This window comes from Python bivittatus, unplaced genomic scaffold (genome assembly GCF_059951505.1).
Source record: "Python bivittatus isolate LINGU-HERP-01145 unplaced genomic scaffold, Pbiv_v1 ctg000020_np1212, whole genome shotgun sequence".
NCBI lineage: Eukaryota > Metazoa > Chordata > Lepidosauria > Squamata > Pythonidae > Python > Python bivittatus.
In genome coordinates, this window is record NW_028277030.1 from 42,248,533 (window position 1) to 42,276,222 (window position 27,690).

A 27,690-nucleotide genomic window follows, 5' to 3' on the forward strand; every position below is an offset into this window, starting at 1 on the left:
ACTGTGTGGGTTAACAACTGATATGTTACCTTCACTTTGGAACATCCAGTGGGAACATTTAAAAAGCCAGCAAAAATAGTATGTATGTATATATGTATGTATGTATATATTCATTCAGGATTGCATGCATTTAATTAATTAAATATTTATACCTTTCTGATATTGACCACTTTCCCTTTTGGTTATACTAATTTTTTATGACCAGACCCACTGTTTGGCTGTTTACTGGCAGCAAGCATTACAAACCTGAATGCAATGCTCAGCCCAAGAAATATTGCCCATTGAAAAACTGAGGCCCGGGATTCTTTCAAATGTTTGTGTGTGTAAATTTATACAGACAAGTAGCAGAAGGGGATAACTTCCTAAGGGGCTAAGTGACTGTTTCATACCACACTCTGGAGCGTATCACATTCTACACAGTGTACAGGGAATAAGGAAATAAATTATTTATGCCAACAAAAACGAAGTAATTAAAAGACAGTAACATTACCAAGGTTGCAAGTTTTACTGCCTGGCTCTTGTTAAGGAGCATAAAAATGTTGTTCCCCCTGCCCCCCATCTCAGTAGCTGCTATCCATGCTACAACCTCAAGGTTCTACATCTCATTCTGCTGTAGAGACAGACCAGTCCAAATAGTTTTGTTTGATGAGAATGGGTGTTATTGTCAGGATCTACGCAAACCAGATTCTTCGATTGCTTTATATGTTTTAATTACTAATTATACTTTTGCTTTAATTGCTAAACATAGATTAATAGAGTAATGCTGGGAATGTTATTCTAACCGTTTGCTTGACCTGCCATAAGGGGGGGAAGGAGGAGGCCAGGTGTTGTTATCTCTATCTTCAGCCAGACATCCAAGGCCAGGACGTGTGAGAACTGGTGGAAGGCGCGAAGAGCTGCAAGTGGGAATAGAAACCTAGAAGGGGGGGAAGTTGGGCTTAAAAAGACAAGGCTTTGCTATGTTGAGGCAGACTCAACAAACTATGATGCTGTGCGCTTCTCCTAAAATAAAGAAATCTGTAATGGAACTTTTTGGTCTCCAGAGGATTTACTGAACTTTGGGATTGAGTGTGCAGACTCTGACATTTATCATTTAGGATGTAAACATCAAAATTCCTAGTCAATAGTGTTTCATGGGGGTGGGGGGATGAATTGTGTGTGTTGGGACCATTATGTATACCTAGAGATTGAATTTCAGTGCTGAATGTTAGTGAATCTAAAATGTCACTGGCTTGGAACATGGAGCTGATTTTCATCTTTCTCTTGAGAATATTCTGGCTGGCAAATTTTATGAGGAAGCTGTAGTCCTTGCAAGGATAAAATTTGACTTCCTTCAGTACCTCATAAGCACCTTCAAAAGCCATTAGTTGACTGGCTTCCTCCTCTCACCATTCCCAGTATGTCTGTCATAGTCTCATTAATAACAGTTTATTGAGACATTTCTGCTGAAATTCACATTTTAGGATAAAGAATCTTCTTTTCTTGCTGGAGACTTTTAACATAAGCCTCCAGCCTTAACTTGATTGAAGTTGTGAACTCTGAATGCTGTGGACAGTCTCCTAGATTTGCACATCACTGAAAGTCGGCACTAGTCGTGGGTTACACAAGGGCTTTATTTCAGGAACCCTTGAACAACTTGGTTTTTCCCCAGGTTGCATTTTATGCTGTGTGCTTGTGCAAAAATTATGGCCATCAGTTTTGCATCCCTTTGTGTTAAGATCAGAATTTCATAAATTGATGCTTATGTAATTCAGGGACTGTCAGGGCCTAGATAGTATAATTCAACATGTGTGGATATTTTGTGTCATCTTTTCACTGCAAAAAACATTTCACAATTTGGGTTTTGTTTGATTTCCAGTTCAAGCAGACCTGAAGGCCAAGAAAAATTTCAAACAAAAGGTCCTGGATGATGCTGACATAGCATCCCTTAACCATGCTAAGTCCTTGAAGTGGCTGGCATAACATAAATCAGTTTTCCAGATACAAGAGTATGTATTGATGGTAAACTAAACTCTGTGTTAAAAGGTGATTGCCTAAGTCCATCCTTAAAATCTAAGATATCCTGGTACCCTGAGACTAAATTGCCATACTTTTTGCAGAAAATGAGTTTGCATATTATTAGGACAACTGGGTCTTTTAATCAAAAGACCATCCAGAAGAGGATGGATTACCTAGAACAGACTGGGGTTGATTGTAAGAGCAATGATACAATATGAATATGTTCTATATATTTTTAGTACTGTTTATAGTTTCTTGATATGGCAAATGATTAATCAATAAATTGTTGTTTTGTCATCTTTTCACATGCTTCAGTCATTTAGATTGGCAACCATAGTAGAAGCAGGAATTCTAGAAATCATTGTTGTTGTTGCTTTTTCTTGCTATATTCATACTCATTAAGGAACAAAATAAAGAAATTACAGAGCCCAATTTCATTATCCGTACAAGATATCACCAATGAAATTTCGCTGCACTTACAGAAACATTTCTATTTATAGAGAACTTACAGAAAAAACAAATGTAATAATTTCGACAGAAGAGAATATATGCAGCTTGGGGTTGAATTGTGGAGTCCTTGGTGCTCTCTGAGCTTGGCTGTGTGCTTGCAGACATTTTGTTACCTGACTAGCATCCTAGACCAAGCTAAATCCAAAAACGCTAGGGAATTCCTGGAAGCTTGGCATTCAGACAAGCCAAGCCATCAAGAGATACATAGAAATAAACCATATTTACACAACATTCACAAGAGATAAAAAAAAGATAAGGAAACAAAAACACCAGAACGCATCCTCTCCAGCAGCCCACACCCAGATAAGCAGGGATTAACACAACACAAACAATCAAGCAGAAAACAATACCCTAATCAAGGAACTACCAAGGAGAAAACCACAGCCCCACCAACACTGGCAGGGCAAGCTACTGTATATAAACAGGGAGCAAGCCCCACACTTGCTCACACTGATGATGTTACCTAGTTGGGTAATGAATCGTCTGCAAGAAAACCACCAAGCTCAGAGAGCACCAAGGACTCCACAATGTAATAATTATTACAAGAAATTATAATAAATTGTAATCAAAACCTGGGAGTGGCCCTTTGTATTCATTATATTCTGTGACAAAGTTTCAGGTCTTAAAGACTCTTTTGCCAAATAATCAGAGGGAGGGGGTAGAATATACAACAGGAGGGATTGTAGGCACGTGCTCTACAGCAGCAGCCACACCTAATTCTTTACACAGGACGAGAACCTTGTGATTGTACATATGCTGTTGTATGCCTACGGATGCCTCTTGCGTTAATACTGTTGATTGTCTGTTCTACTCTTCTCGGTTAATTTCATCACGGTGTGCTGGATCTTTAAAGTCAACATTGCTGATTGTGTCATATAAAACAGATTAATCTGATTTCTATTATGATTTGACAGCAATATACTCAAGTAGGAAATATTTGAAAAGGGTGCATTTTTTTTAGTATTGTTATTATTGTCATTGACAGGACTGGTTCTCCTGAAAGATATAACCGCATTATTATTGCATTTAATATTGGTTATCTTGCCACATTTATTTTAGTTCTTGTCTAACATGTTAATTTTGTTACTAAGCAACAATCCTGATCACACCTCAGACTTAGTGGCATTTGAGTAAATGTATTTTAGGATTCTCTTTCATGGAAGTTTATGCTTTCTTCAAATCCTGTTTTCTGCTTTGTTCTGATTACAAATTAAAAACAAAATAAAGCCATCCCTTATTTTCTTATGTTTATGCTAATTTGATAGCCTTTATTGTTATGGAATTATTTTAGTGAAATTATGGGAATAATTCTTTATCAATGTGGCTTCACTAACATAGAAACACATTTTGGAGTACAGCAGTACAGGTCAATAGAAGCCTCTGATTTACCTCCATAATAATGAGCTTCTTTCTCATATCAATAATAGTTAGAATTAGTAACAATACCAGAAAGGTTTCTTGAAATGTTTTCCACACAAGGAAGAAAAACAAAAGTCTGCAGCATCAAGGTTCAGTTGTTGTTGTTTTTTAAGTGGTGAACCTCAAAATGATGGTAAAGAAGATTGCTTTATTTATTACCAGAAATGCTCCACTAATCCACTAAAAGAATATTAAGGAGTTGTTGGGACAAAACAGAACACATTTAAAATCACAGTCAGGGGATTGGCATGGATATGTCTCCTACAGAGATTTTTTCCTTGTAGGTATCAGGTACAACCCTACAGACAATAAGATAATATTCTTAGATTTTACAACATGTAGTAGTGCCAACATTATCTCCACCTTTTAACACCTGTATAAACGGCAATATAGAATAGATATACTGCAATAGATATTTTAAAATGCATGGAGAAGCCTAAGTGCAATATCCAAAACAATAGGCTGGGGAACCATTGTTTGCACATTTCCTAAAATGCAAGCACTCTACTGACTTGACGGCAAAGAGGTTGTGGGGCCAGACTGCCAAAGGAATCTGTTACTGAAAGTAGGCACAACAGTTTATATATAAAGGACTAGTTAATCAGCTTTACAGATATGGTTCTTTTCTCATGACTGTATATATCTGTATTTCATTAAGCAAAACCTTGATTAATTATGGGTAGTGATACGAATGCTTGAATTCCTTTAAAATGGAGTTACAAGTGTTGAATTATGAAGAATGTATCCTTTCTTTATTTTTGCCTGTTTAGGAAAAAAGGCAGACAAAAGTTAATGTTGGTGAAACCAGTAACACTATAGTCAGGTAAGCAATGCATATTCTGAAGTTTGCCTGTGTCAGACAGATCAGAAAGCAGTAAAGTTCAGGGGGAAAATGTTAAGAATAAGTGCATAAAATGTCTAATTATTTTTCCGTATTTTTCCGTCAATAAGACGCCCCCATGTACAAGACGACCCCCACTTTTCCAACCCAAAATTAAGAAATCAATATTTTAAAGATAGTGCAGAACACATTTTTATTTAGTAATGAATTACCATTTACCTGATACACTCGGTGGGAGGAGGTCCAAACCATCTCTCTGCAGCTCTATTTCCAGGCTCTTTTGCATAACTGATTACATTCAATCACGAGTGAAACTGCCAGTAGCTTGTCTCTGCGAACAGACTTCCTCCAATTGGTTTGTTCAGCATCAGCTGACGTCAGTTACATAAGGCTCGTGATTGGAGGAAGTCTGTTTGCAGACTCAAGCTATTTCACTCGTGATTGGAGGCTAGCAATAGGAGGAAGCCTCTTTTGCAGAGACAAAGTATGGGCAGTCTTGCAACTGTGCGGTTCTCTCCTTGGCTGACTTCCTTGCATAAGACGCCCTTCAATTTTTAGCGTAAGGATTTTAGAAAAAAGTATCATCTTATAGTCGGAAAAATACGGTAATCTTTTACTGAATCTGAAATACTGCCAGCATTTTCTACTTCTGAACTTTGATTTTTATCATTAAATCATTTTCCTGGACATTGAAAGATGAAGACAACTTCTCTATTAGGTATGTGAAAAATATTACTGGCAGAGGAAGCCACAGAATCCAGAGCTTTTGTCAAAACAATCAAGACAAGATTCCTGCAAGGCCACCACACATGTACAAAAGGGGCAAGCTTGCATTGCATCAACATAATGCCCCTGGCATCTCTTGTCACAAGAGATCAAATGTTTATACATTTCAGTTCCTTAACTGTTTGCATGTTAGTTTATTTCTTGCTCTGCTGTAGTTCTGAACACACACCAATTTATTTTGCATTTTAACCATTTTATGTATTATTTACAAAGAAAAACCTAGGAAATAGATCCTAATTTTTTCCCCCCAAACATTCATAAAGGAACAAACAAAAGTCTTGGAAAAAATAGCGAAAAAAACAGTCCATTCCCCAATTCTACCCTCCCTTCCTTTGCATCTCTACGTAAAGTATACACAATGATCAAGAAATCACAAGTTTATTCAGTATCAGTAATGTATTTCTGTAGATCTACATCTCACTGACAAAGCACTAGAACAGTATTTTACAGATATAAATAGTTTAAACATATCTAAACCAAATTGTGTACTTTAGGGGTAGACAATTTATGGTCCCTGTATAATTTCACAGAAGGAGGGCACAACCTGCAGTTATTCCAGGGACAATCATATAAACCCAACTGATTGTGATTCAAGAATGCAGTCAATTCTGCAAGTATCCAGGTGCTAAGCCATAGAGGAATTCATAGGTCAAAAACAGCACTTTGAATTGCACCTAGAAACCAATTGGGAACCATTGTAGAGCCTGAGGCACAGGTACATTTTGCTCTAGGTGCAAATTACCAGGTAGCAAATAGGCCACAGCATTCTACATTAATTGCAGCTCCCAGGTGGTCTTCAGAGGCATCTCTATGTAGAGCGCACTGCAGTAGTCCAGATGATCAATGATGATGGTATGAGTTAGTGTGGGCCGCTAAGCCATGTGCCTGTTTCTTTAGGGGTAGTACTTCTCCATCAAAAAAGAACACTGGTGTCAAAAGGGAACGTTGATGTACAAACAATTCCATCTTGCTTGGGTTCAACATCAGTGTGTTTCATCCTATCCAGAACCATTATGGCCTCAAATAATGCAGAGAGTAAGGAAGATTGAAAGATGGACACATGTAAGATCCAGTACCAGAGTGATGTGGGGTGAAACATATTTTAAGTCCACAACAGAGAGAAAATATTTGGAAGAAGCTCAGACAAACACCTCCCTAACTCCTAGGAATAGAAGAAAGGGAAGGAGGTACAGCACAATCAGACTTGCAAGATTCTGTTATTATAGCCAATTTCAATAAAAGTAATTTTAGTCTTCCTGCAGAATTAATTTCTTGGTCTTGTCTACCTACCAGAGTTGACGTCAACTTGCAAGTCTGATTGTGCTGTACCTCCTCCTCTTTCTTATAGTTCAGTGAATTAGGGAGGGGCCTGTCTGAGCCACTTCCAAATATTATCTGTCTATTCTGTTTCATCCCGTTGCCCTCATAATGGATCTTGCATATTACCATCAAAGTCATCTTCCTTACTCTCTACACGCTGCAACAAAACTTCAAGTTCATGCATCACCAGCATGGCCTGGGGTAGCAATATACAGTTGGGTATCATCAGCATATTGATGATACTGTATCCTAAACTGATAGGTGACCTCTCCCAGTGGCTTCATATAGATGTTAAAAAGTAGGGGGAGAGGATTGAGCAGTGAAGCACCTCACAAGAAAACAGACACCAGGCCAACCTCCCCCACTGATAACTAGTGACTGGAACAGCTTGCTCAGGAAGGAGTGGAACTAGTGTGGCTCAGTGCCTCCAAACTCCAACTCTTGTAAGTGGGCCAGAAGAATACCATGATCAATAGTACAGAAAGCTGCTGAGATGTTTAATAGGATCAAAAGGGATGCACTCTCCCAACTATGTCCCAAGAAAGGTAACTAATTAAAGCTTCCAACGCCATCTCCATCTTATGCCCAGGCATGAACCCTAACTGGAAAGGAATGCAGATAATCCATTTAGTCTAGGATGCTTTGCAGTTTACCTTTGCCCCTCTTTCAATAAACTTCCCCAAAATGATAAGATTAGTGATTGGCCTATAGTTGTCCAACAGAGCTGGATTCAGGGAGGGCTTCTTGAGAAACAACACATCAGGGCCTCCTGGAGAAAGAAACTGACAACTTCCTGGATCCAGCTGGTCACACACAGGAGCCAGAAAGGACATAGATCAAGCCCATAGGTGGTAGGGAACATTCTAAAGAGCATCCTATCAATGTTATTAGTGCTCACAGGCCAAAAACAAACAAACAAAACCCCATAAATAACATGAGTTGATGTTGTTCTATCACATTGTACTCCATCTATAAAGAGTCAAGACTTTTTGTTTTGAGAGCTTTCCGGAAGGTCATAAGGGTTGGGGCTAACCTCACCTCTGGGGGGATGATGTTCCAAAGGGTGGGTACTACGGCAGAAAAGGCTTGCCTCCTAGGCCCCATCAGGTGGAATTCTTTGGCGGATGGGACCCACAGTGTGCCTCTCCTGCAGGACCTGATGGGTTATAATTTCATAATTATAGCAGGAAGGTCCCCTTTCCTCTATTTTATCCTGAAATATTTGTATATTCTTCAGAGGAGGTTGGCTGCAAAAATTTGATCATTCTAATTATTTGCTGCCACCTTTCTTCAACTGATGAAAAAATATATTTTTTTAAAAAGTAGAGGTAATTCTATCATGTACTTATAATTAGGTTAAGATCTTCATAAGACCACCTATTTTTCCACTGGAAAAGAAGGATTAGAAGAAGTCATCAAGCTGAATTCATATACTGCTGGAGATTCAAAAGGATCTGGTCACTCTCTTGACTCATCCATCCCCTTTCTCATTTTGTAGATGGTGGCAGAAGGTGAAAATCCTGTCAAGAAAACTGCAGGGATTAGTCCAGGAGTCAACACTGACTTGGGCACAAAAAAAAAAAAAAAAAAGCAGAAGGTGAAGATAGGGCCTAGTGCTTGGCCATGCCTCAACAGTTTCTGCAATCCTGAGGAATGTATGAATGGATACAAAGATGATTACTAAAATTAGATATTCTTTTTTTTAAAAAAAAGCTCAGAACAAAAAAGCCATTATAATGTTAATGTATCTTGTTTTGTGCCCTGAAGGTAATTAGACTTTGGCTCTGATGCCAGAGGAATTCAGGTAGGGGGAGTAGACTTAAGCCCTGACATAAAAATAGTCAGCAATCAAGAATCTCATAGTTGAATTTAAAACAATATCAGGACAAAGTTTCCTATCAATAATTCTCCTTTTCTTTTTTCCTACTCTAAAAACTAGCTACTTTTCTACTAGATCAAATTAACTGAATTTGTGACTTATATTACTGAAGTAGTGGAAAACCTTCATAAATTTTAGCATTCTTTTGGATTTAATAACTAGTTATACATGCTCAATGGCTTGGGCATATCCATAGATTTTTTTTATTGCTGTTATCCACCTAATGAGTCACATCAGTCTTTTGAACTAGTGTAGTTAGCTTATAATAAAGCCTCGGTTTCATCCTTCTATCTATTCCAGAGATGTTGCATAAATATGGAAGACTTGTTTAAACAAAAACAGCAAAATCCAACTCTGGTAATCAAAATGTGACACTTCTTTTAGTTTAGGGCACTTCTACATAGCACAATTTTCATCCCCCTTTCTCTCACAAACCATTTTAAAGTCAGTATTCAAACATCTTCACTGCTGCTGACCTTGAAATGCTGAGAACAGTCTGAGAACACCAGTAGCCAATCAGTGCTCCTGCCAACTGACCATTAAGAGAATTCAAAAAATAAGACTCTCACAGTATATTGTCCCCTGAGCCATAGCTCCTGATGTAACAGAAAGCTCACTTCCGCTCCAAACAGATGAAAAATAAAATAAAATGTTACCACACACCACTTACAACGTTTTTAGCTGACTGGGGGAGACCCAATTTCTATGCAATCTCCATTTCTTCTGATTTTGATTAGGATACTGGAAGGAAAGCATAGCATCATTTTTGTAAACAAATATTATTTATAATAGCTTCAATTGTGGTAGCAATTTAGAGCCACTATATTTATGTGTATTGAAGGAAGTAATTGCTGGCTTCAGCCTAGAGCCTGGGAAGAGAAATGAGACAAGTGTTCAATGAACATTGCTTATATAAAAAGAGAAAATCAAGTTGGGCAGGTTTGGGTATGTTTGTTTTTAAACAGGGACTGTGAAACTGACTAGAAGGATTAAGATTAGGTTAGCTGATAATGCTTGCTTATGTAACCAGAGAAAAACTAAGTTTGTTTTTAACAGAGATGTGAAACTGACTAAAACCTGACTAGAATGATTAAGATCCAGTTGGCTGATAAGGTTGCCTTTATTCTTTCCTCAGAATAATTACAATGCAACAGATACCAAACAAGTTCTTGTTTACACCCAGAAGCTAGAAGACATTGTGATACAAGACTAAAGCCAATAGAAGAACTGACTGTTCACAAGACTCTGTTGCAAAACAAACAAACAAAGCCAGCTTTACTCTGATTTCAGATGAACCAGCAAGGAAACAGAAAAATGCCAATTCAGCCATCAGAATGAACTGATGTCATAGAACAAGCTGGTCCAGAGCTACTGGGAACAGCAGAAGCAGTTTGTGCAAAGAGATCCTTCATCTATTATCAAGAATACACATTATTTTAACTGAGTAAGTATAAATGATATAAAATGTTCCATGATTGTATAATGAAAAGGCTGTAGCCCTTTCTTTAATGAACATTACTCTATCTGGGGGATAAGAATATCTTCCAGTGAAGGATCTCCTTCATAAGATCCAGTGGTTCCTAGTTTGAATTACTGCTATGGTAGACATACTTAGCTGGGAGTAATTCCTCTGAGCACAATTGGAGGCCTTAATTTTGAATCAAAATGCATAGTACTGCACTGTAGTTCTTTTGAAGTTATGGAGCCAGCATTTCCAAAGTAAGAATTCTAAAAATCCTTTGTTTGCAGTCTTTTCTAATCTCCATAATAACATAAAATAAGTTGTGTTGGTCCAGATGTGAGATGGAATATTATAATCTATTGAGGGGCACCTATGGAGGAGGCCAAGGGGCCAATAGTAGGCACAACTGCACAATTGAACCTCTACCCCCTTGTTTGTGTGTTGATGTAGCATTTTGATCATGTTGTTGCACCTGCCATTTTGGCCCCTAGCCCCAAACCACAGATGCCCTGAACAGTCCAGTGAATATGAATAAATACCTATTCCAATCAATCAGATACACTTCATGGCCTACCATCATCACGGAAACTGAAACCATTAGTTGCTGTTACAAATAAATTCACCAAAGAATAAAGGTAAATGGAAAACAGTAAATTCCCACAACAAGTGCAGTTAATTTGCATGCTAATAAGGTACGCTTAAGATTTTGCAATCCAGACTTCAACAAAATTATATAAACCAAATAAACAGATGAAATAAATAAACAAATAAAAAGAACAAGCTGGTTTCAGAAGATGCAGTGGCTCCAGGACCACATTGTAAACATCCAGTGGATAATGGAGAAGGCAAGAAAGTTACAAAATATATTTATTTTTGCTGTATTAATTGTACTATAGATTTTGACTGTGTAAATCACAACACATTGTGAATAGCCCTTAAAATATGGGTGTATTGGACTAACTTACCTTCATACTGAAGAATTTGTATGCTGACTAGGAAGGAAAAGTTAGAATGGAAAAGAGAGAGCGAAAGGTGAGTAACATCATCCTGCCTAACTTTTGTGCAGAACATGTCATGAGAAATGTTGGATTAGAAGAAACAGAAGTTGCAATTAAAATTGCTGGAAGAAATATTAAGAACCTCAGATATGCTGCAACCTTTTGGTGAGGGTAAAAAAATGCATAAATGCTGATCTGATGCTGAATATTAAAAAACCCAAGCTTATGTCAAATGGAAATAGCGCAGTACCAATCCACTACAAATAGGTGAAGAAACAGTAGAAACAGTAATAGACTTTATCTTCCTGTGCTCAAAAAACTATAGGGATGGTAACTGTAACTATTACCTTTTAAAAATCTGCTCTTTGGGAGAAAGAAAAATCAAACAGCAAATTCAGACAAAATATTAAAGAGCAGAGACACCATACTTACAACAAAAGTACATATTGTGAAGGTTGTGAAAGCTGGACTATCAGAAAGCCCAGATGAGGAAAAATGGATGCCTTTGAACTGTAGTGCTGGAGGACATAATTGAGGGTCTCTTGGACTGTAACAACAACAAATAATTCAATGTTAGATTAAAGTGAGACCAAACAGTTACTGGAAGCACTAATAATGAAGTTGAAGCTTATGTTTCAGACAATTAATGTGGAACCAAGAGTCTTTGGCTAAGAGACTGATGCTTGGAAAAATCAAAGACATAATAAAAATGGTTGGCAGAAGACAAGATGACTAGTCACTATCACTGTTATCATAAACATGTTTATAAAAACTCAGAGAAGTTGTTACTGACAAATAATTCTGACATACCATTGTTAATTAGGTCAGATGAATCAGAAGTGGCTTGATGATTAAAAAGCAGCACATTCATTAAAATCAAGGTACTTGTATGTGTCAGCTTGTGAATACAGTTTGACATGCAGAAACTCTATAAATTACTGGAAAGTAAAATGTTTACCTGCATTATAGTAATCTGATTTCAACACAGTCCTAAACCCATTTATTATGGAATAAGTCTCACTCAATAAAGTAGAAAATACTCTCAGGTTTCATAAGACAGCATTGTCAGATACTGAAACTTGTATGCTGGGTTTCTCCTTGTTCCTTTTTTTTTAAAAAAAGAACTGACAAAAACTGCATTATTTAATTTGGTCAATATACCATTTGAGTGAGCCATTTTCAAGAGCTACTAATCATTTTTAACGATTTTGGCACTGACGTTGTCTTTGCTAGAGAAGTTCAGTGCACCATTCCCTCTGGGAAAAAATGGGAAATAAGAAAAGGCAAGACAGATTTAATTCAAGAACAATACTATAGCTTGGAAAATAATAGCTCACAAATAAATTGACCTACTTCATATTCTTTTTATCAGATTTTCTGTATTATAATACTTGAGACTGAATGCACATTATCTTCTTCCCTTCTACTGTTCTGTTTTTCTTTTACTATTAAATATAGACAATGGATGGGATCAGGGGGAATGATAGGAACAAAATCTTGTGGAGATAGAATGGTGTAGCTTTCAGCTGCATGGTTTTGACCTTGGAGCTTGAAAAGAATCACTACAACTCATAACAAAACTTGCATGTGAAATCTCTTCTTCTCTCTCTCTTGGACAAGGTGGATAAATGTGGGCCTTGTGGTTTAATGGATTTGCAACTGGTTAATCAACTGCACCCAAGATGTGCTTGAAAATTGTTCTGCAACATCATGGAAGAGAGTATCAAATGGGATCCCCTAGGGCTTCATTCTTGTCCCAAAGTTATTCAAAATCTTCAAAAGCAGTTTAGAAGATAGAATGGAAGGGATATATAACAAGCTGGGAAAAGGAAACCCTTGAAATAGCATCATGCTCAATGGGTGAAAGTTATTTATTGAATGGAATGTGCTCTAGATAGCTAAGGCTTAACAAAGAAGAAAGCTTAGAATGCTTGCTGCTATAAAGGAATTTCCACCCAATTTACTCATTTCCTCATCTTCCAAGACTACAGCTACACCTAAATAAGAGGAAAATAAAATAAAATCCAAACCCTTTGTTCAGCAAGGGACAACCAAGTTACTTCCCAAGGGAGCTGCATGGGCATGGTACCTGGAGCCCATGTGTGAATTTTAATGCCCCATACATTTGACTTTTTATAGATTAAACATACTAAGACTACATGACCCAACATTATGTTTTATTTATAACCACCAGCTACAAGACATGATTATTCATATTACATATTGTCATGGATCCAGTCTTAAGAAAGAGCACAACACTGAGAAGAACTATGTTTATGGCAAGAAAGAGGGAACCCATACAATGGAAAAGCAAAGATTTTTATAGAAGTTAAGGGCTACAAGGTGGGAAATGTTAGGGATCTGATCTGCTGGCCAGTTTGGAGAAGCTAGGCAGGTCCTTGTTAGTGTACCTCGGGTTAGTTCTATTGTTAGACAAAATGGGGCTTTTAGGAGGGCAGCAGAGCTGAGGAAGTTCATTGTGAAGGAGATGGAATGTTGAAGTCATCAGCTGATGGAGGATGGAACAGTTGGGGTTTCTCTATGTTGCAATTTCCTTTTAAGGACTACCCTTGGGCTGTACTGTGAGCTGGTGAAGAGGCTTCTATTCTTTGGTTTGATGGGATTGCAGGGGGCAGGATCAATTTGGGACTGATAAAATTAGACAAAGAGATGAACTGGGTTTGACCCTGGTCATGTCCAAAAGATCGGGAGGAAAAGGATGGAACTTCCATTTTGTTTGCTAGGTTTATTTTCTCCATTACATTTTCTCCCTTTCGCTGCTTCTAGCAACAACCTTTAAGAATATCTGAATGGTTGGGGTCTTCTGAGGAATAGTTTTCTAGACTGAGTAGATGCAGGTAACAAGAAAAAGTGGTACGAGCAGGAAGAGCAGCACAGTGCCCATGGAGAAAGATCTAGCAAATTACTGTCTTGTCTCATTTGGGATGTTGAAAACGATTGTTGCAAAAAGGGGGAGAAAAAAGAAGGGAAAGTTTGGGAGTCTTCTGAAAGGAGGAGAATGAGGTTTGAGAAGTGCAGGCTGTGTAAGAGGAGAGAGTTCTGGAGTAGGCACTGGTGTTGCAATATAGAATAAAGTGCAGAAGGGTATTAAAAGGACTGTCCTATGCACTGGTTTTAGCATGATTGCAGAGGTTGTGGGCTGGGAGGATCTCTCCTTGGCTAGAGGAGTCTGTATAGTCCTATTTGCCATCCCATTTGATTGGTCATAATCTTTTGCAAACTGTCTGAATTCATTGAACTAAACTGCAGTCCACTGTCTGTTATGACCTCTTCAGGGATTCCATGTGTGCAAAGAGATCAGAGTTTGACTAATAACAAACTTCCAGAAATGAAGAATAATAAACCAATCAATACAAGATAGGCTGCCAATGCTGTCAGCAGCATTGTGCGTCATAATTTGCATCCCCCCCTCCTGAGTCAGGAAGAAATTTTATCAGATTAAAGTTCTTTAACAATTTCACTTTAATTTCATTTCTGCCAGAATTTGAATGATTAAATGTAGGTCTTGGCTTAAAAGCTGAAGCCTTCATTCCCAATACCCAGAATTTGTTTACTTCTAAGTCTCATTTTCTGTACAATAGGAATCTTGTGTCTTATTCTCACCCTCCTTCTATCTCTATTTCTTTCCCAGCAAGGACATACAAAAATCCTTCACATATATGAATTAACACTTTAGAAAGACAGCAGGTAACTACATTCACCCTACCAATAACTTTTTCCCATAAGTCTATCAGTTTGCTCAAGCTCCTTATATCTGGAGATATTCAAGATATTCTTGAAAATCATGGGAAGCATTAAAATAGGGGTTTTTTTCCCAGCTGATCAAAAATATGGCACAGGATGGCTGTTCTTTGTAGCTCTACTACCTAAAGTACTTTTCCTTTTCCAGTTTCCAGGGAATACACTTGCCTAAGGAGAATGCTTAACTGTTCCAACCCTGTGTTCTTTGCTCCAAATCTGTATCCATATTCTCTTCTCTGATTTTCCCTACTTACACAAATCTTTTCCTAAATGATCTTTGCCTTAAATTCAGTTTTTTAAAGCATCATAATTTGACATCTCTCCTTGATCACACATCAAGTCACACATTGTCTCTGCACTGCTCAAATTCAAAATATAATTCTCTTAACTGGATCAAGCATGCATCTCTTTCAATTCTTTCCTTTCTTTCCCATTGTTAAACTACTCTCTCCCTTTAATCTGTTAACATTGCCTAAAGACTTCTGCTCTCTATTCACTCTAATCTTCTAAAATTTTCAAATCACATTTAAAGGGTAACCACATCACTCTCTTTCCATATTTGCAAGAATCCACCCAGTTTTATCCATAATTAGATTATATTGGTGTCATTTGTCAACCAGTACTATCTAATTTGCTTTAGAAGCCATCTTAACTGTCAGAAAAATAGCTTCCCTAACCCTTAGTCACCTCTCACTTGGACTATGGCAGTGCACTCTACACAGGTTCCCCCTGAAGAGCATTCAGAAGCTACAACTGGTCCAGAATGTGGTGGCTCAAGTAATTATAGGCATTGTCCAATTTGCCCAAAATGACACTAATATCTCAAGATCAGCATTGGTTGCCAGTTGGCTTCCAGGTGCAATTCAAGGTAGTGGTTGTCACCTTTAAAGCCCTTAGTGTTCAGGACCTGGATATATGTAGCACTACCAACTCCCAACAGTAACTACCCATCCAATAAGAACTGGTAGAATGGGCTCCCTTCAGGTCCCTTTACTCAAGGAATGCTGTCTCCAGGAACCATGAAAACAAGTTTTCTCAACTGCCAAATAGCCCTTTCCATTCTGGTTTTCAGGAAGGCCATTAAAGAATGGTTAATGGTCCATCAAGCCTCAGGGGGCTGGAACACTGGGATCATGTTCCTCAGTTAGTGGAAGGTCTTTTGATTTGTGTTTATTTTTATGATTGTCCCCAGTGCTATATGTAGGTTGTGTAATATTTCTGATTTGTTTTCACATTATTATATTGTGTTTAACCCAATTTATGAAGGTTGGGAGATATGCTGCTGAGAGCTATTCATGACTGGAGTAGCCTATAAGCCAGTAAAATAAATAAAAACAAGCACCCCCACACACATGCACACACAACCCAGCTGCAATCTGACCACTGGGCATTTCAAATTCTGTTTATAAGTACCCCATCTCTTTGATTCCCACATTTCCAACTGACTCTCTTCCATTCCACCACTGGATCGTCCTTTTCTTTTCCTGTTTTCCTCCTCCTTCCTAGAAGAGTGTGTGTCACTGTGGAAATCCTCCTGAGGATTAACCCCATACAATCAGAAGCACAGGATAGCCCTGGTATCCCTATGTGGTACTGTTGAACATGTTTAGCACATAATATTTTTAATAACATTCCAATAGGCTCAGAAAAAAAATATAAATCATTGGCAAATCCATTTATTTGCAACTTTGGGTAAACTTTACCTCTACTATTTGTTTCAACTATTCAACATTGCATAGATTTTTGGATTATTAACTGGCTGTTAGATTAAATGTTAATTGCTTATGCAAAATAAAATAGTGCTTCAATTAAATAATGCATTTAGTAATGTCTGAAATGTATAAATTAATTTGAGTAACAGGAAAATGAAAATATCCTCCAAATATATTATGGCAAAACATAATATACATAATTACGCACAAATATTTCACCATCATAGGAGATGAATTAACTTCTCACTATAGCAGCATGAAATATAATTTACTATTACAAAGGAATAATATAAGAGTTCAGCAAAGATGAATAAGATTTTAACTATGAGTTCCACTGGCATATAGAATATTCTCTTGGTAAAAAAAATAAAGTTACAATTAAAATGAGGTCAATGCAATGAAAAATACTGCATAGTAATTGTCTGTAATACAAAAGTTCCAAACAAACTACCCAGCAATAAAAATGAGGGTATAAATTATGGAAACTCAAGAACAGGTTTCTAGTTGATGAAAATAGATATACTCTATACCCTAACATTACATATAAGGAAGCTTTAGTATAAATGACAATTCATTTGAATACCAAGTTATTATAATACAAATAAGTGCTCATAAAAATAAGGGACACCATTTTTGTAAGCAAAACCAGTAAGTGTTTTTAAACATTTTATTTTTAAACAGATATGATTCTAAGTATCAAAAAATGTTTATCACAGTAAATTTTACTCTGTTATGCATACATTTACAGGTAGTCCTTGGGTTACGACCATTCGTTCAATGACCATTCAAAGCTGCAATGTGCTGAACGAATGGTACTTTGGACGGGTCCTCGTAGTTCTGGCCACTGCAGTATCTCTGCAGTCATGCGATTGCGATCTGGGCCCAGGTCATGATTACAATGCCACAGTGAGCTGCAGTCATGTGATCGCAATTTCTGACATTCCCTGCAGGCTTCTCACAAGCAAAGTCAATGGGGAAGCCAGCAGAAAGCCAGAAGTCGCAGTCACACGAGGTCCTCGCTTAACGACCTGTGCGTTCCTCACTTAATAACAGCAACTGGGACTGCCGGAATTGCTGTTACTAAGTGATGTGGTCATATGACGTTGCGCTTTATGACCATGTCACTTAGTGATGGCAATTCCAGTCCCAATCGCTGTCGTAAGCCAAGGATTACCTGTATACAGATCACTAAATTAAACACATTTTTAATCATATAGAAGCTGCCAATTTATGATTCTCAATACAGTATGTACAGTATATACGCTACCACAAAATGCAGAGGGGCCAGCAGTGTCTGCTGCATCCACCACTTTAATAAAAATGATGAAAACAACATTATACTGTTGCAACACAAGTTCTGCCCCTTTAGTACCTGCAAAGGACATAACAAACGAACAAAAGGGGTGGGGCTTGGACTGTGTTAGTGCAACACTGTTTTCTTCATTTGCCCCCTCCCCCCCGCAGATACAGATTCATATAAGTCATGATTTTTAGAAGCTAAGATGATGAGGATATGTTGCCTCATTATGTCAACATCTCTAAACTCAAAATAGCTGGAAAAACAATAAATTATCTCTTGTTGGTACAGGTACAGGAAAAACCACTTTATCTGGCCACTGCTGGCTTTAAAAATGGGCTAAAGAAGGAAAATCATTGTTGATTTATATAACTCACAATATGTCAGTTCATACTCATCAAACATCTGATTTTCTTACATTAAAATCATTTAATAAAAACAATTACATTTGTTTGGTCACTATGAGTTTTTATTTTTTTTTTGGTGCCTTTGTGTCAGTGTTGATTCCTGGAGGCTGCCTGGCGTTTTCTTGGCAACATTTTGCAAGTGGCATGTCATTCCCTCCTTCCTAGGGCTGAGAGAGTGACTGGCCCAAGGTCACCTTGCTGGCTTTGTGCCTAAGGCAGGACTAGAAATTACAGTCCCCCAGTTTCTAACCCGATGCCTTAACCACGACATCAAACTTGCTCTCTTTTAGAATGTATATATATAAAGACATTTGTGATTTTGTAACTTCAGTAATTTTATTTTTTAAAACATATTTAATGTAAGGAGGGTTCAGGAGGGGACGCGGTGGCGCAGCGGCTTAATGACGCCGAAAGTTGCCGGCCAGAAATGGCTGACGCTTCGGCGGTTCGAGTCCAGCCTTCGCGTTAAACAGGGTGAGCTCCTGTTTCCTCCCCCCAGTTCCTGTCAACCCAACAGTTCGAAAACTTACGTGAGTAGATAAATGGGGACTCTCACTCCGGTGGGAGGAAAAATGCTGGCGCGGTGCCTTGCAAAAAAAGGAGTGGGGAGTAGTTGCCGGTAAGCGCGAAAAACCGCGTGCGCCCGAAAAGGGCGCTAAGCAACGGAAACCCCGCCTCCTGCGCTCGCCAGCTGGGCTCTGCCCTAGGAAGGAGGCTCTGGCAAACCACTTCCGAAAACAGTTGCCTTGAAAACTGCAAAGGACTTGTCCAAAAGCAGTCACTGCAGGGTCAGCCATGACTGAGCGCAGACAAAAAAAAAAAAAAAAAAGGGTTCAGGTGTGCCATGATGCCCGCAGGCTCTGCTTTGTTGGCCCTTGGCTCCATGCTGTGGTCCTCAAAAGTTTTAATGACAATGTAGCTGCCCATGTAAAAGAAAAGTCCGGGATATACAGTACTGTCCAAAGGTTTTAGCCAGGTGTGAAAAAATGCTATAAAGTAAGAATGCTTTCAAAAATATATATTGTAATTGTTTATGTTTATCAGTTTACAAAATACAAAGTAAGCAAACAGAAGAAAAACCCAAATCAAATCAATATTTGATGTGACCACCCTTGGCCTTCAAATCAGCATCAATTCTTCTAGGTACATTTGCACACCATTTTTGAAGGAACTTGGCAGGTAGGTTGTTCCAAACATCTTGGAGAACCAACCACAGATCTCTTGTGGATGTAGGCTGCCTCAAATCCTTCTGTCTCTTCAAGTAATCCCAGACAGACTCAATGATGTTGAGATCAGGGCTCTATGGGGGCCAAACCATCATTTCCAGGACTTCTTCTTGATGCTGAAGACAGTTCTTAATGACATTGGCTGTATTTTTGGGGTCATTGTCCTGCTGCAAAATGAATTTGGGGCCAATCACATGCCTCCCTAATGGTATGGCATGATAGATAAGTATCTGCCTGTATTTCTCAGCACTGGGGACACCATTGATCCTGAACAAATCTGCAACTCTATCTGCAAAAATGCTGCTCCAAACTTGCAAGGAACATCCACCATGTTGCCTGCAGACACTCATTCTTATACTGCTCTCCAGCCCTTTGGCAAACAAACTACCTCCTGCTACATCCAAATATTTCAGATTTGGACTCATCAGTCCAGAGCACCTGCTGCCATTTTTCTGCACCCCAGTTCCTATGTTTTCGTGCATAGTTGAGTCGCTTAGCCTTGTTTCCACATCACAGGTATGGCTTTTTGGGCGCAATTCTTCCATGAAGACCACTTCTGGCCAGACTTCTCCGGATAGTAGATGGGTGTATCTGGGTCCCACTGGTTTCCCCCAGTTCTGTGCTGATGGCACTTCTAGACATCTTCCAATGTTAAAGGGAAGTAAGCATAATGTGTCTTCCATCTGGTGCATCAAGTTTCCTTGGCCAACCACTGCATCTATGGTCCTTAACGTTGCCTGTTTCTTTGTGCTTCTTCAAAAGAGCTTGAACAGCACATCTTGAAACCCCAGTCTGCTTTGAAATTTTTGCCTGGGAGAAACCTTGCTGATGCAGTGTAACTACCTTGTGTCTTGTTGCTGTGCTCAGTCTTGCCATGGTGTATAACCTGTGACATGAAACTGTCTTCCACAACCTCACCTTAATAGTAGAATTTGGCTGTTCCTCACCCAGTTTTAAGCCTCCTACACAGCTGTTTCTGTTTCAGTTAATGACTGTGTTTCAACCTACATATGAAACTGATGATCATTAGCACCTGCTTGGTATAATTGGTTAATCATACACCTGACTCTAATCCTACAAGATCCCTGACTTGTGCAAGTGTAAGCATTGATGTTGGTTTGAAGCCAAAGGGTAGTTACACCAAATATTGATTTGATTTAGATTTCTCTTCTGTTCACTTTGCATTTTGTAAACTGATAAACATAAACAATTACAATATATATTTTTGAAAGCATTCTTACTTTACAGCATTTTTTTCACACCTCTAAAACTTTTGCACAATACTGTATGTTGATATATATAGTAGGCTACAGAAGCAGAGAGGAATCGTACAAATAGATTCCTTACCTTATTTGAGACCACCCAAAGATCTGCAAACCAAAAGGGAATTATTTTCTAATCTTTTGTCTAAGAAAAAGATTAAGCCACAATTTGTAAGTAGCTTTTAATACAGAAACTTGCATTGTAAAAAGCATCTGAGGGTTTTATATGTTTAAATGTACATTTCTTATTGGCTCTATTTTAAAATATCATAAAACATGAACTATTAATGGACTTTTCAAGGCAAGTATGAAGCTTCATATCAGATACCCATTGTGCATACTGAACAATAAAGGGGCTAGTGGACAACAGATTATTGACTACAGACAGTATACTACAGCTTTTTCATATTACAGTTTTCATCTGTTTGTCTCCCATGCTGAGATTGAAGCTAGAATAAGAAACCCCTTACCAGATTTCACCATTCCTCCACTTCGGCCATACAATGGCCAACTGTTGTGTCCAGACTGTGGTTAACATGGCCCTTGATTGATAAATTTCCCTTCTTCTTTAACCCCCACTCCACACACACACACACCCCATACCAGAGCAAGATTTCCTTCTGTGGTCATATTTGTCAGTTTGGTGTACAACAACAAAAGACAACAGTTTACTGTTCTTCCTGACGGTTGGGCTAGAAGGGCAAACTTGGCTAACACTTGTCAATTTCATGCAGTTTAAAAACAAAATACTGTAAAAAAACAAAGAAAAGGCCAGCTTTCTACGTTTCTCTGATGAACCTGATTAAGAAAAACAAGAAAACAAAGAAATGGCTAGCATTTCACTATTCTACTTAACAGAATATAGATAAATGGAATATTTACTGAACCTGGCAGGAAGCCCACTAGTCCAGCATGAGATGGCCATCAAAGGCAGAGAGCAGAGACTGAGGAAATGGATGTACTGAGGTACATTTCAGCCAATTGGAACAAAGGTATTTGCATAAGACAGAATGAAGTGCAGTAAGCAGACCGGACTGACCTGCTCCTGGTAGCAAAGATGAAAAACACAATACTTTCGATGCAGAGCTAGAAAATTCAGGTGGAGGTCACCTTCCCAGCAAGTTACAGGTGGACTGAGGACAATGTCATCTATTCTTGCCCTTATAAAACAACAGGTGGATCATTCTCATGCTGGGGAAGCAGAAAGTATGGAGCAGTCCTAAATTAGACTGACATTAAGACAATGCCTGCATTAGGTTTTTTCACTGGAACAGTCAAAAAAGTATTTAAACATTATGAAAAAACATTTTATTAATACAACAAAGGATACTTAGATCTTTAATTGCTTTGCTACTTATTACAAAGGAAAATAAAGCTACACTCCTAACTCAGGGGGAAGCCAACAGAGATACATTAGCAGGATGATACTTATATAGTCAGAAATTCTCTGTACTCCTGCAAAAAACTTTTTTTTGGTATTGGATTGATATTTTGTTCATACTGATGATATTAAATCATTATCTTGGAGACATATATATGCATTATAACTTGTAGTGCTCTTCTATACATTGAGCACACACGCCAAAGTAGGTATCAAAATGAGAACAGATAGCTTTGATTTGGACTCCTGTATTGAACAACCAATTGGACTTGATGGTCTAAATGGCCTCTTCAGCACTTACATTTACTTAGAAGTAAACTCCGCTGACTCCTTGAATGTTAATTTCAGATAAATATATGCAGTATTGCAGATTAGGTGATGCTTTGAAAGGTTAATGATGAAAAGGTAATCTAAATAGAAATTGTTATTTATTCATCACCCTGGTTATCACCTAGATTTTTTTTAATTGGCTGAGCTAGATCCAGAATCTGCCACCCAAAAATTAAATGCTTTTTCCATCCATGAAGGAAGCCCACTAATGTTATAAGATGATGCAATTATTTATGCTGTAATTCTAGTCAGTTTGGTATTTCCATACCTGTTTTGGAGGATAAGAAGATCTTCCAACTAGTAATGCAGATTATACAGGCTGAGGAGCAAATCAGCTATCACATTCACCTTTTAGTCAGCAGGAATATTATAGGTGTAACACTACTTTGGCAACACTCCCCCTAGTGGAGGGGGAAAAAACCTGAATCCAACCTGAAATTAATAATGAGAATCAACAATTATTCTGAAATGAGCTTTAAAAAAAATGAAACAAGCATATTAATTATGTACACTTGATTTGACACATGCAATTAATTTTACATTAGTTTGCAAAAAATACTGCATAATCTATTTTCAGGATTAATTTGTCATAATTATGACATACTTTATTATGTTCCCTATTTTTAATGTTATAGTTACCTGCCACTTTTTAATTTACTGTAATCAATGTTTGTTTTATTTTGATTAGCCCACCTTTCCAGCTTTTAGATACACAGCCTCACAGCAGGAGTGCCACAATACCAAGCTATTTCTCCTGATCCTGACTATATATTTTTTCCTTACAGGTGTGTGACAGTGAATCAGGGGTATCACAGGGTGGAAAAAAACTCAGTGTTCCAGCATCTTGTATGCTATGGCTCCAATGCAGATCAAGTTACTGTCTTTGATTTTCTACATGTCATAAACAAACAAACAGGAAGTATATGTCAACAGTGGCTAAAATGAGAGATGACTGGCAAACCATTGCAAAATTAGTGTGTCATGAGAGTGTTCCCTATGACTGGGATTACACATCATACTAAGCCATGCAATTAGGCATGAACCACAATCATCTGAGTGCACACAACACATCAAGCTTTAAATCGCTGTTCATAAATTACAGTAATCAAGTTCACACAGCACATCAAACCAAAGCCAGATAAACCATATTATTTTGATGTGTCAATTTTGTTCATGTCTTTGTAATAGATGTGTATATAGTAACAGCATGCAAGGAAAGAGAAACACCCTACACTAAGAATTATATATATTTAGTGCTAGAAAGTAAAAGCACATGAAGGATATGCAATCTAGGAACTTTTCCAAGATACAGAGGATGAATCAACAGAAATGCCACTATGTGTAGCTACAATAGTCCTTCTTACCTTGAAACCAACACCATGCATTTTGGTATTTAACATGCACAAGTGTTTTTAACAGAATCCAACACCAGATGACTGATTATTTTGCACAGAGACAAAAATTCTCATTGAGAGCAATGCCAGCTTTTCTCCTAAAACAAAAGCGGAGTGGTGGTATTCAAACTCATACTTTCTTTATTATTTTATTTTATTCCTGCTCTCTCTGTTTAGCCCACATGATTTCCATTTAAAAATGTATATATATGTTTGGTCCAAACTGGTGGTAACTAGCTATAACATATAATAAAAATCTTGGAACCAAAAAAAAAAAATTCTCTTTATTCACATAAGAACCAGGAAAACATTTCTATAGCCAAGTCATAAAAAATGAAGAGCTGAAATATAGAAATTAAGGGAACCTACAATACCTTGTTTAATCAAAATGCAAATCCACTGATACACCTTAATTGGCTTTTCCAAAGTGACTTATCACCACTATAAAGTCTATCACACTTTGAAGGATAATAAGTACATCCTCTTAAACTTATTCCATCTCAATTACTCACTTTAGGTTATGTCACTCCAAAGGAATCTATTCACAGTTGGAACAAATTCACACTGGTCATCACAAATCTTTTTCACTAAAAGCTCCAGTTGCTATGATGACCTTCCATTTGCATAATTTCCAACTCAGCATAGTGCATTATGCACTCTTATCATTTTTATCCCATTGCTTTTTCCTATATCTGCTGTTCCAGCCACAAACTTACTAAGAATGCTAAAGCAAGTCACTATTTCTCAGCTTTTCTTATTTGTAATATGAAGAGATTATACAGTTACTGAACTAATGTACTTGATTTGCTATCAACATGCAAATAATGGATTATATAACACACCCTTATTAACATAACTAGAATTACTGTACAGTACACTCTTTCATATTGTTGAGTTTGTGCAATGCAACTATCATTAAAAAAAACTGTATGCAAGCCACCTGAACAGCTAGAAATATACAGGTATGCCAGAACTTGTTTCGGAAGCTGAAGTTTAAGCATTCCCATTAAAAAAATGCATGAGGTAATCGTCTTTATCTGCCACATTTTTTCTGGTACTACTTCTTGATTAGAACAGAAAGATAAACTGTTGGTTATTTGAGGGGCACATTCCTAGGGCTTTTTTAATTCAAGATAAGCCTTTCAGGAACGAACTGGAGATTTGCCCCTGAGGTTAGCTTTCTTAGGGATACCTAATCGGCCTGCCTCCTTTGAACCCCCCAATATTATTTTGAGGATTCACCTTCTCTTTTTTATACGACGACGCCCGCGACTCCCACCATAACTTCAGGATTTGCTTCAACGCTGGGTTGTTCTATAGGTTTAATTTATGTTGCTTTCGGAAACTTTTCACGCCCTAAGTCTCCAGTAAGAAAGCACGCTCTGGAAAGGCTCTGTAAGGGAAAACCTGCTAACTGGGGGTGTAAACTGGCCTAGAGGGCTGCGGCGGCTGACTGTCTCTTGAAGCCGCGGCAGCAACTGCCTAGTTCTCCAGCCCTCCCGGGAATTTACTGTGCGGAGAACCTCTTTCGGCCAGGCAGCACCGCAGGTAGGTAAAAGGGGGCCCTCTTTGCGGTTCACGATCCCCTGGAGACGTGCCCCAGACGGTCCCCGAGAACGCGTTGGCCTGGCGGCGGCCGCACCACCTCCTTCTGCTTCCCCCGCTTTTATTTTTTTGCTCTCCGGCAAGAGGGAGCAGGAGCCCCTCGGGCTCGCTCAAGCGGTCCCTCACGCGGCCCAGCAGGGGGCGCTCCAGCCGGGAGGGGGGCAGCGCGGCGAGCTCTCCTATTCCAGCTCGAGCTGCGGGAAAGCGGGAGCGGCGAGGGCAGTCGCGAGCCCGGCGCCCAGGGAGCCCCCCCCACCCCCCCGGGATGCCGCACTCGCTCCCGAGCGTCGCCCGCGGGGCATAACTTGGGCGCTCCCTTCCAGCCTCACGGCTCCCGCTGCCCCTTCTCTCCCGCCTGGTCGTTGGACGGCTGGCGGCGGCGGCGACTCGTACTCGCTTCCCCAGCACACGGGCCGCTCGGCCGGGAAAGAGGGGGGCCGGCGTCGGATGTTCGCGTTACGCCACGCCGGTGCTGTCGTTGAGGCCTGGGCTCGGCTTCCAGCGGAGCCAGCGAGCAGATCCGGAAGAGGAGGTGAGGAGACGGGCAGGTAGGTGCTGCTCCCGGCGAGCAGGCAGCTTGTTTTTCTGCCGCCCTCTCGGGTCGGTCGGCGGGGCCGGGTGGAAACCCGAAGAGAAAGGCATCAGGATGGCTGTTACTGCTGAAGGAGAGGGGCAGCCCTTTCCTCTTGCACGAAGGGAGAAGCAGCCTGCGGGAGACTCTGGGGGCTTTACCAAGGGGTCCTAAAAAACATAAAAAATGAATAAAATCCTCTTGCTCTACCCAGAAGCCAGGATCGGGGCTTGCGAGCGAGTCTCAGAAGTCAGCCTGGTGCTGTAGTTCAGTCCAACTCGGTCGAATTACCTTTAGTTATGTTTTCCTCGAACTAAGGAAGCAAGCTTGGTGTTTGCTCTCTCTCCCCCCTTCCGTTTCTGGCTGTATTTTATTTGTAACCCGCAAGAGATACCAGGAAACTCTCCCCATATTCCTCTTCCCCCTCCCTGCATTCTGTATGAACTCTAGAGTACTGAAATGTCCTTTGGCTTTTTGCCCTGTTTGAAATAGTTTTCTCTCATTTCTGTGCAGTTCAGCAGGGCAGCCGAGGTTGCCCATGACTTACAGCTTTTGTATCATCTTAGGGAACGTGGTATTTCTAACTAAATCTCTTTCCCTTGTATTTCACACGGTTTGGGGTTTTTTTGTTCTGCGATTATTGGGGCATTTTGTTCTATTATTTTTAAGTGGGTCTAAAAGGGAGTAGAAGAAAAAGACCTCTCCCACCTAATTCATTGTGCTGTAGCCACATGTCACTTTTGGTGATGTGTTACCTGGTATTTTCTTTCCTTCTAGGGACTTCTACTATGTTTTTCCAGACTTTAGAAATGTGCATTCTTGGCATTCCTAGGATAATAGTGTGACCTGGTTTAACTCTGCAAAAACCACCTAATACCTAATAAAAGCAGTTCTTTACTGGCTTTTAGGTACTGTACTCTAAAGCCTTTCCTACCAAATATGCATTATTTTATGGGCTGCAGATACTTGATTGGTGTACTTAGTATTATTATCTTGGTTTGTTTTAGCTACAGAAGCATATGTTCCTGTGACCTTAAAAATGCCATTCTCATGATACTTCTATAATTTAAATTAACTTAAATCCTTTGCTGTGTTTCTTCAGTACTGGTTCATTGATTTACAATGGCCTTAAAAAGGATTTTTCTAGCACTCTTTAGAGATGTTGACCTCCCTACATTTCTCTGTTATTTGTTACCTGTTTTCTTACAGATATATATGTTTATTTTAATTAACTAAAACCGTGGGTGTTTTGAATGAAGTTTCCCCTGCCTCAAATTAAAGTATATTCACTCAGTTAAACAAAAGTTCTGGCCAAAGATTTGTTGTGGATATAACCGTTGTAGAGTAATACAGTAGATAACACACACACATGCACACAAAACGTTTTCAGAGAGGTGGCTGCCTTGCATATTGTGGTACTTTAACAGGTTTATTATAGCATAAGGTTTTGTTGAACACTACCTTATGCTATATAGTGTTACATCTTATAATGCATTTTCAAGGTTTTAGGGTGCCACAAGATTGTTGCTT

The 27,690-nt window shown here is 38.9% G+C and overlaps 1 protein-coding gene and 1 long non-coding RNA gene across 9 annotated transcripts in view; one reads left to right on the forward strand and one right to left on the reverse strand.

Moving 5' to 3' along the window:
• Nucleotides 1–2,435: 2,435 nt before the first annotated feature.
• Nucleotides 2,436–26,586, reverse strand: LOC112541482 (uncharacterized). 4 transcript variants are annotated; one of them, XR_003085465.2, is made up of 6 exons: nucleotides 26,452–26,586; nucleotides 23,955–26,330; nucleotides 21,767–23,022; nucleotides 11,646–11,760; nucleotides 9,424–9,494; nucleotides 2,436–8,394 (listed from the first exon to the last, which is right to left on the reverse strand). It is a non-coding gene; the product is annotated as an uncharacterized LOC112541482 (long non-coding RNA). The 4 variants fall into 4 exon arrangements; XR_003085466.2 differs by having other exon boundaries at nucleotides 21,767–22,108; nucleotides 22,859–26,330; XR_003085464.2 differs by having other exon boundaries at nucleotides 21,919–26,330.
• FAM135A (family with sequence similarity 135 member A) overlaps nucleotides 25,994–27,690 on the forward strand; it is a 66,856-nt gene continuing 65,159 nt past the window's right edge. For 4 of the 5 annotated variants that reach the window (XM_088137629.1, XM_088137604.1, XM_088137620.1 and 1 more), the window contains exon 1: nucleotides 25,998–26,137. The gene's annotated coding sequence lies outside the window, so the exon portion shown is untranslated. Of the gene's footprint in view, nucleotides 26,138–27,690 lie in introns of all 5 variants that reach the window. The other variant, XM_088137615.1, reaches the window with a different exon arrangement.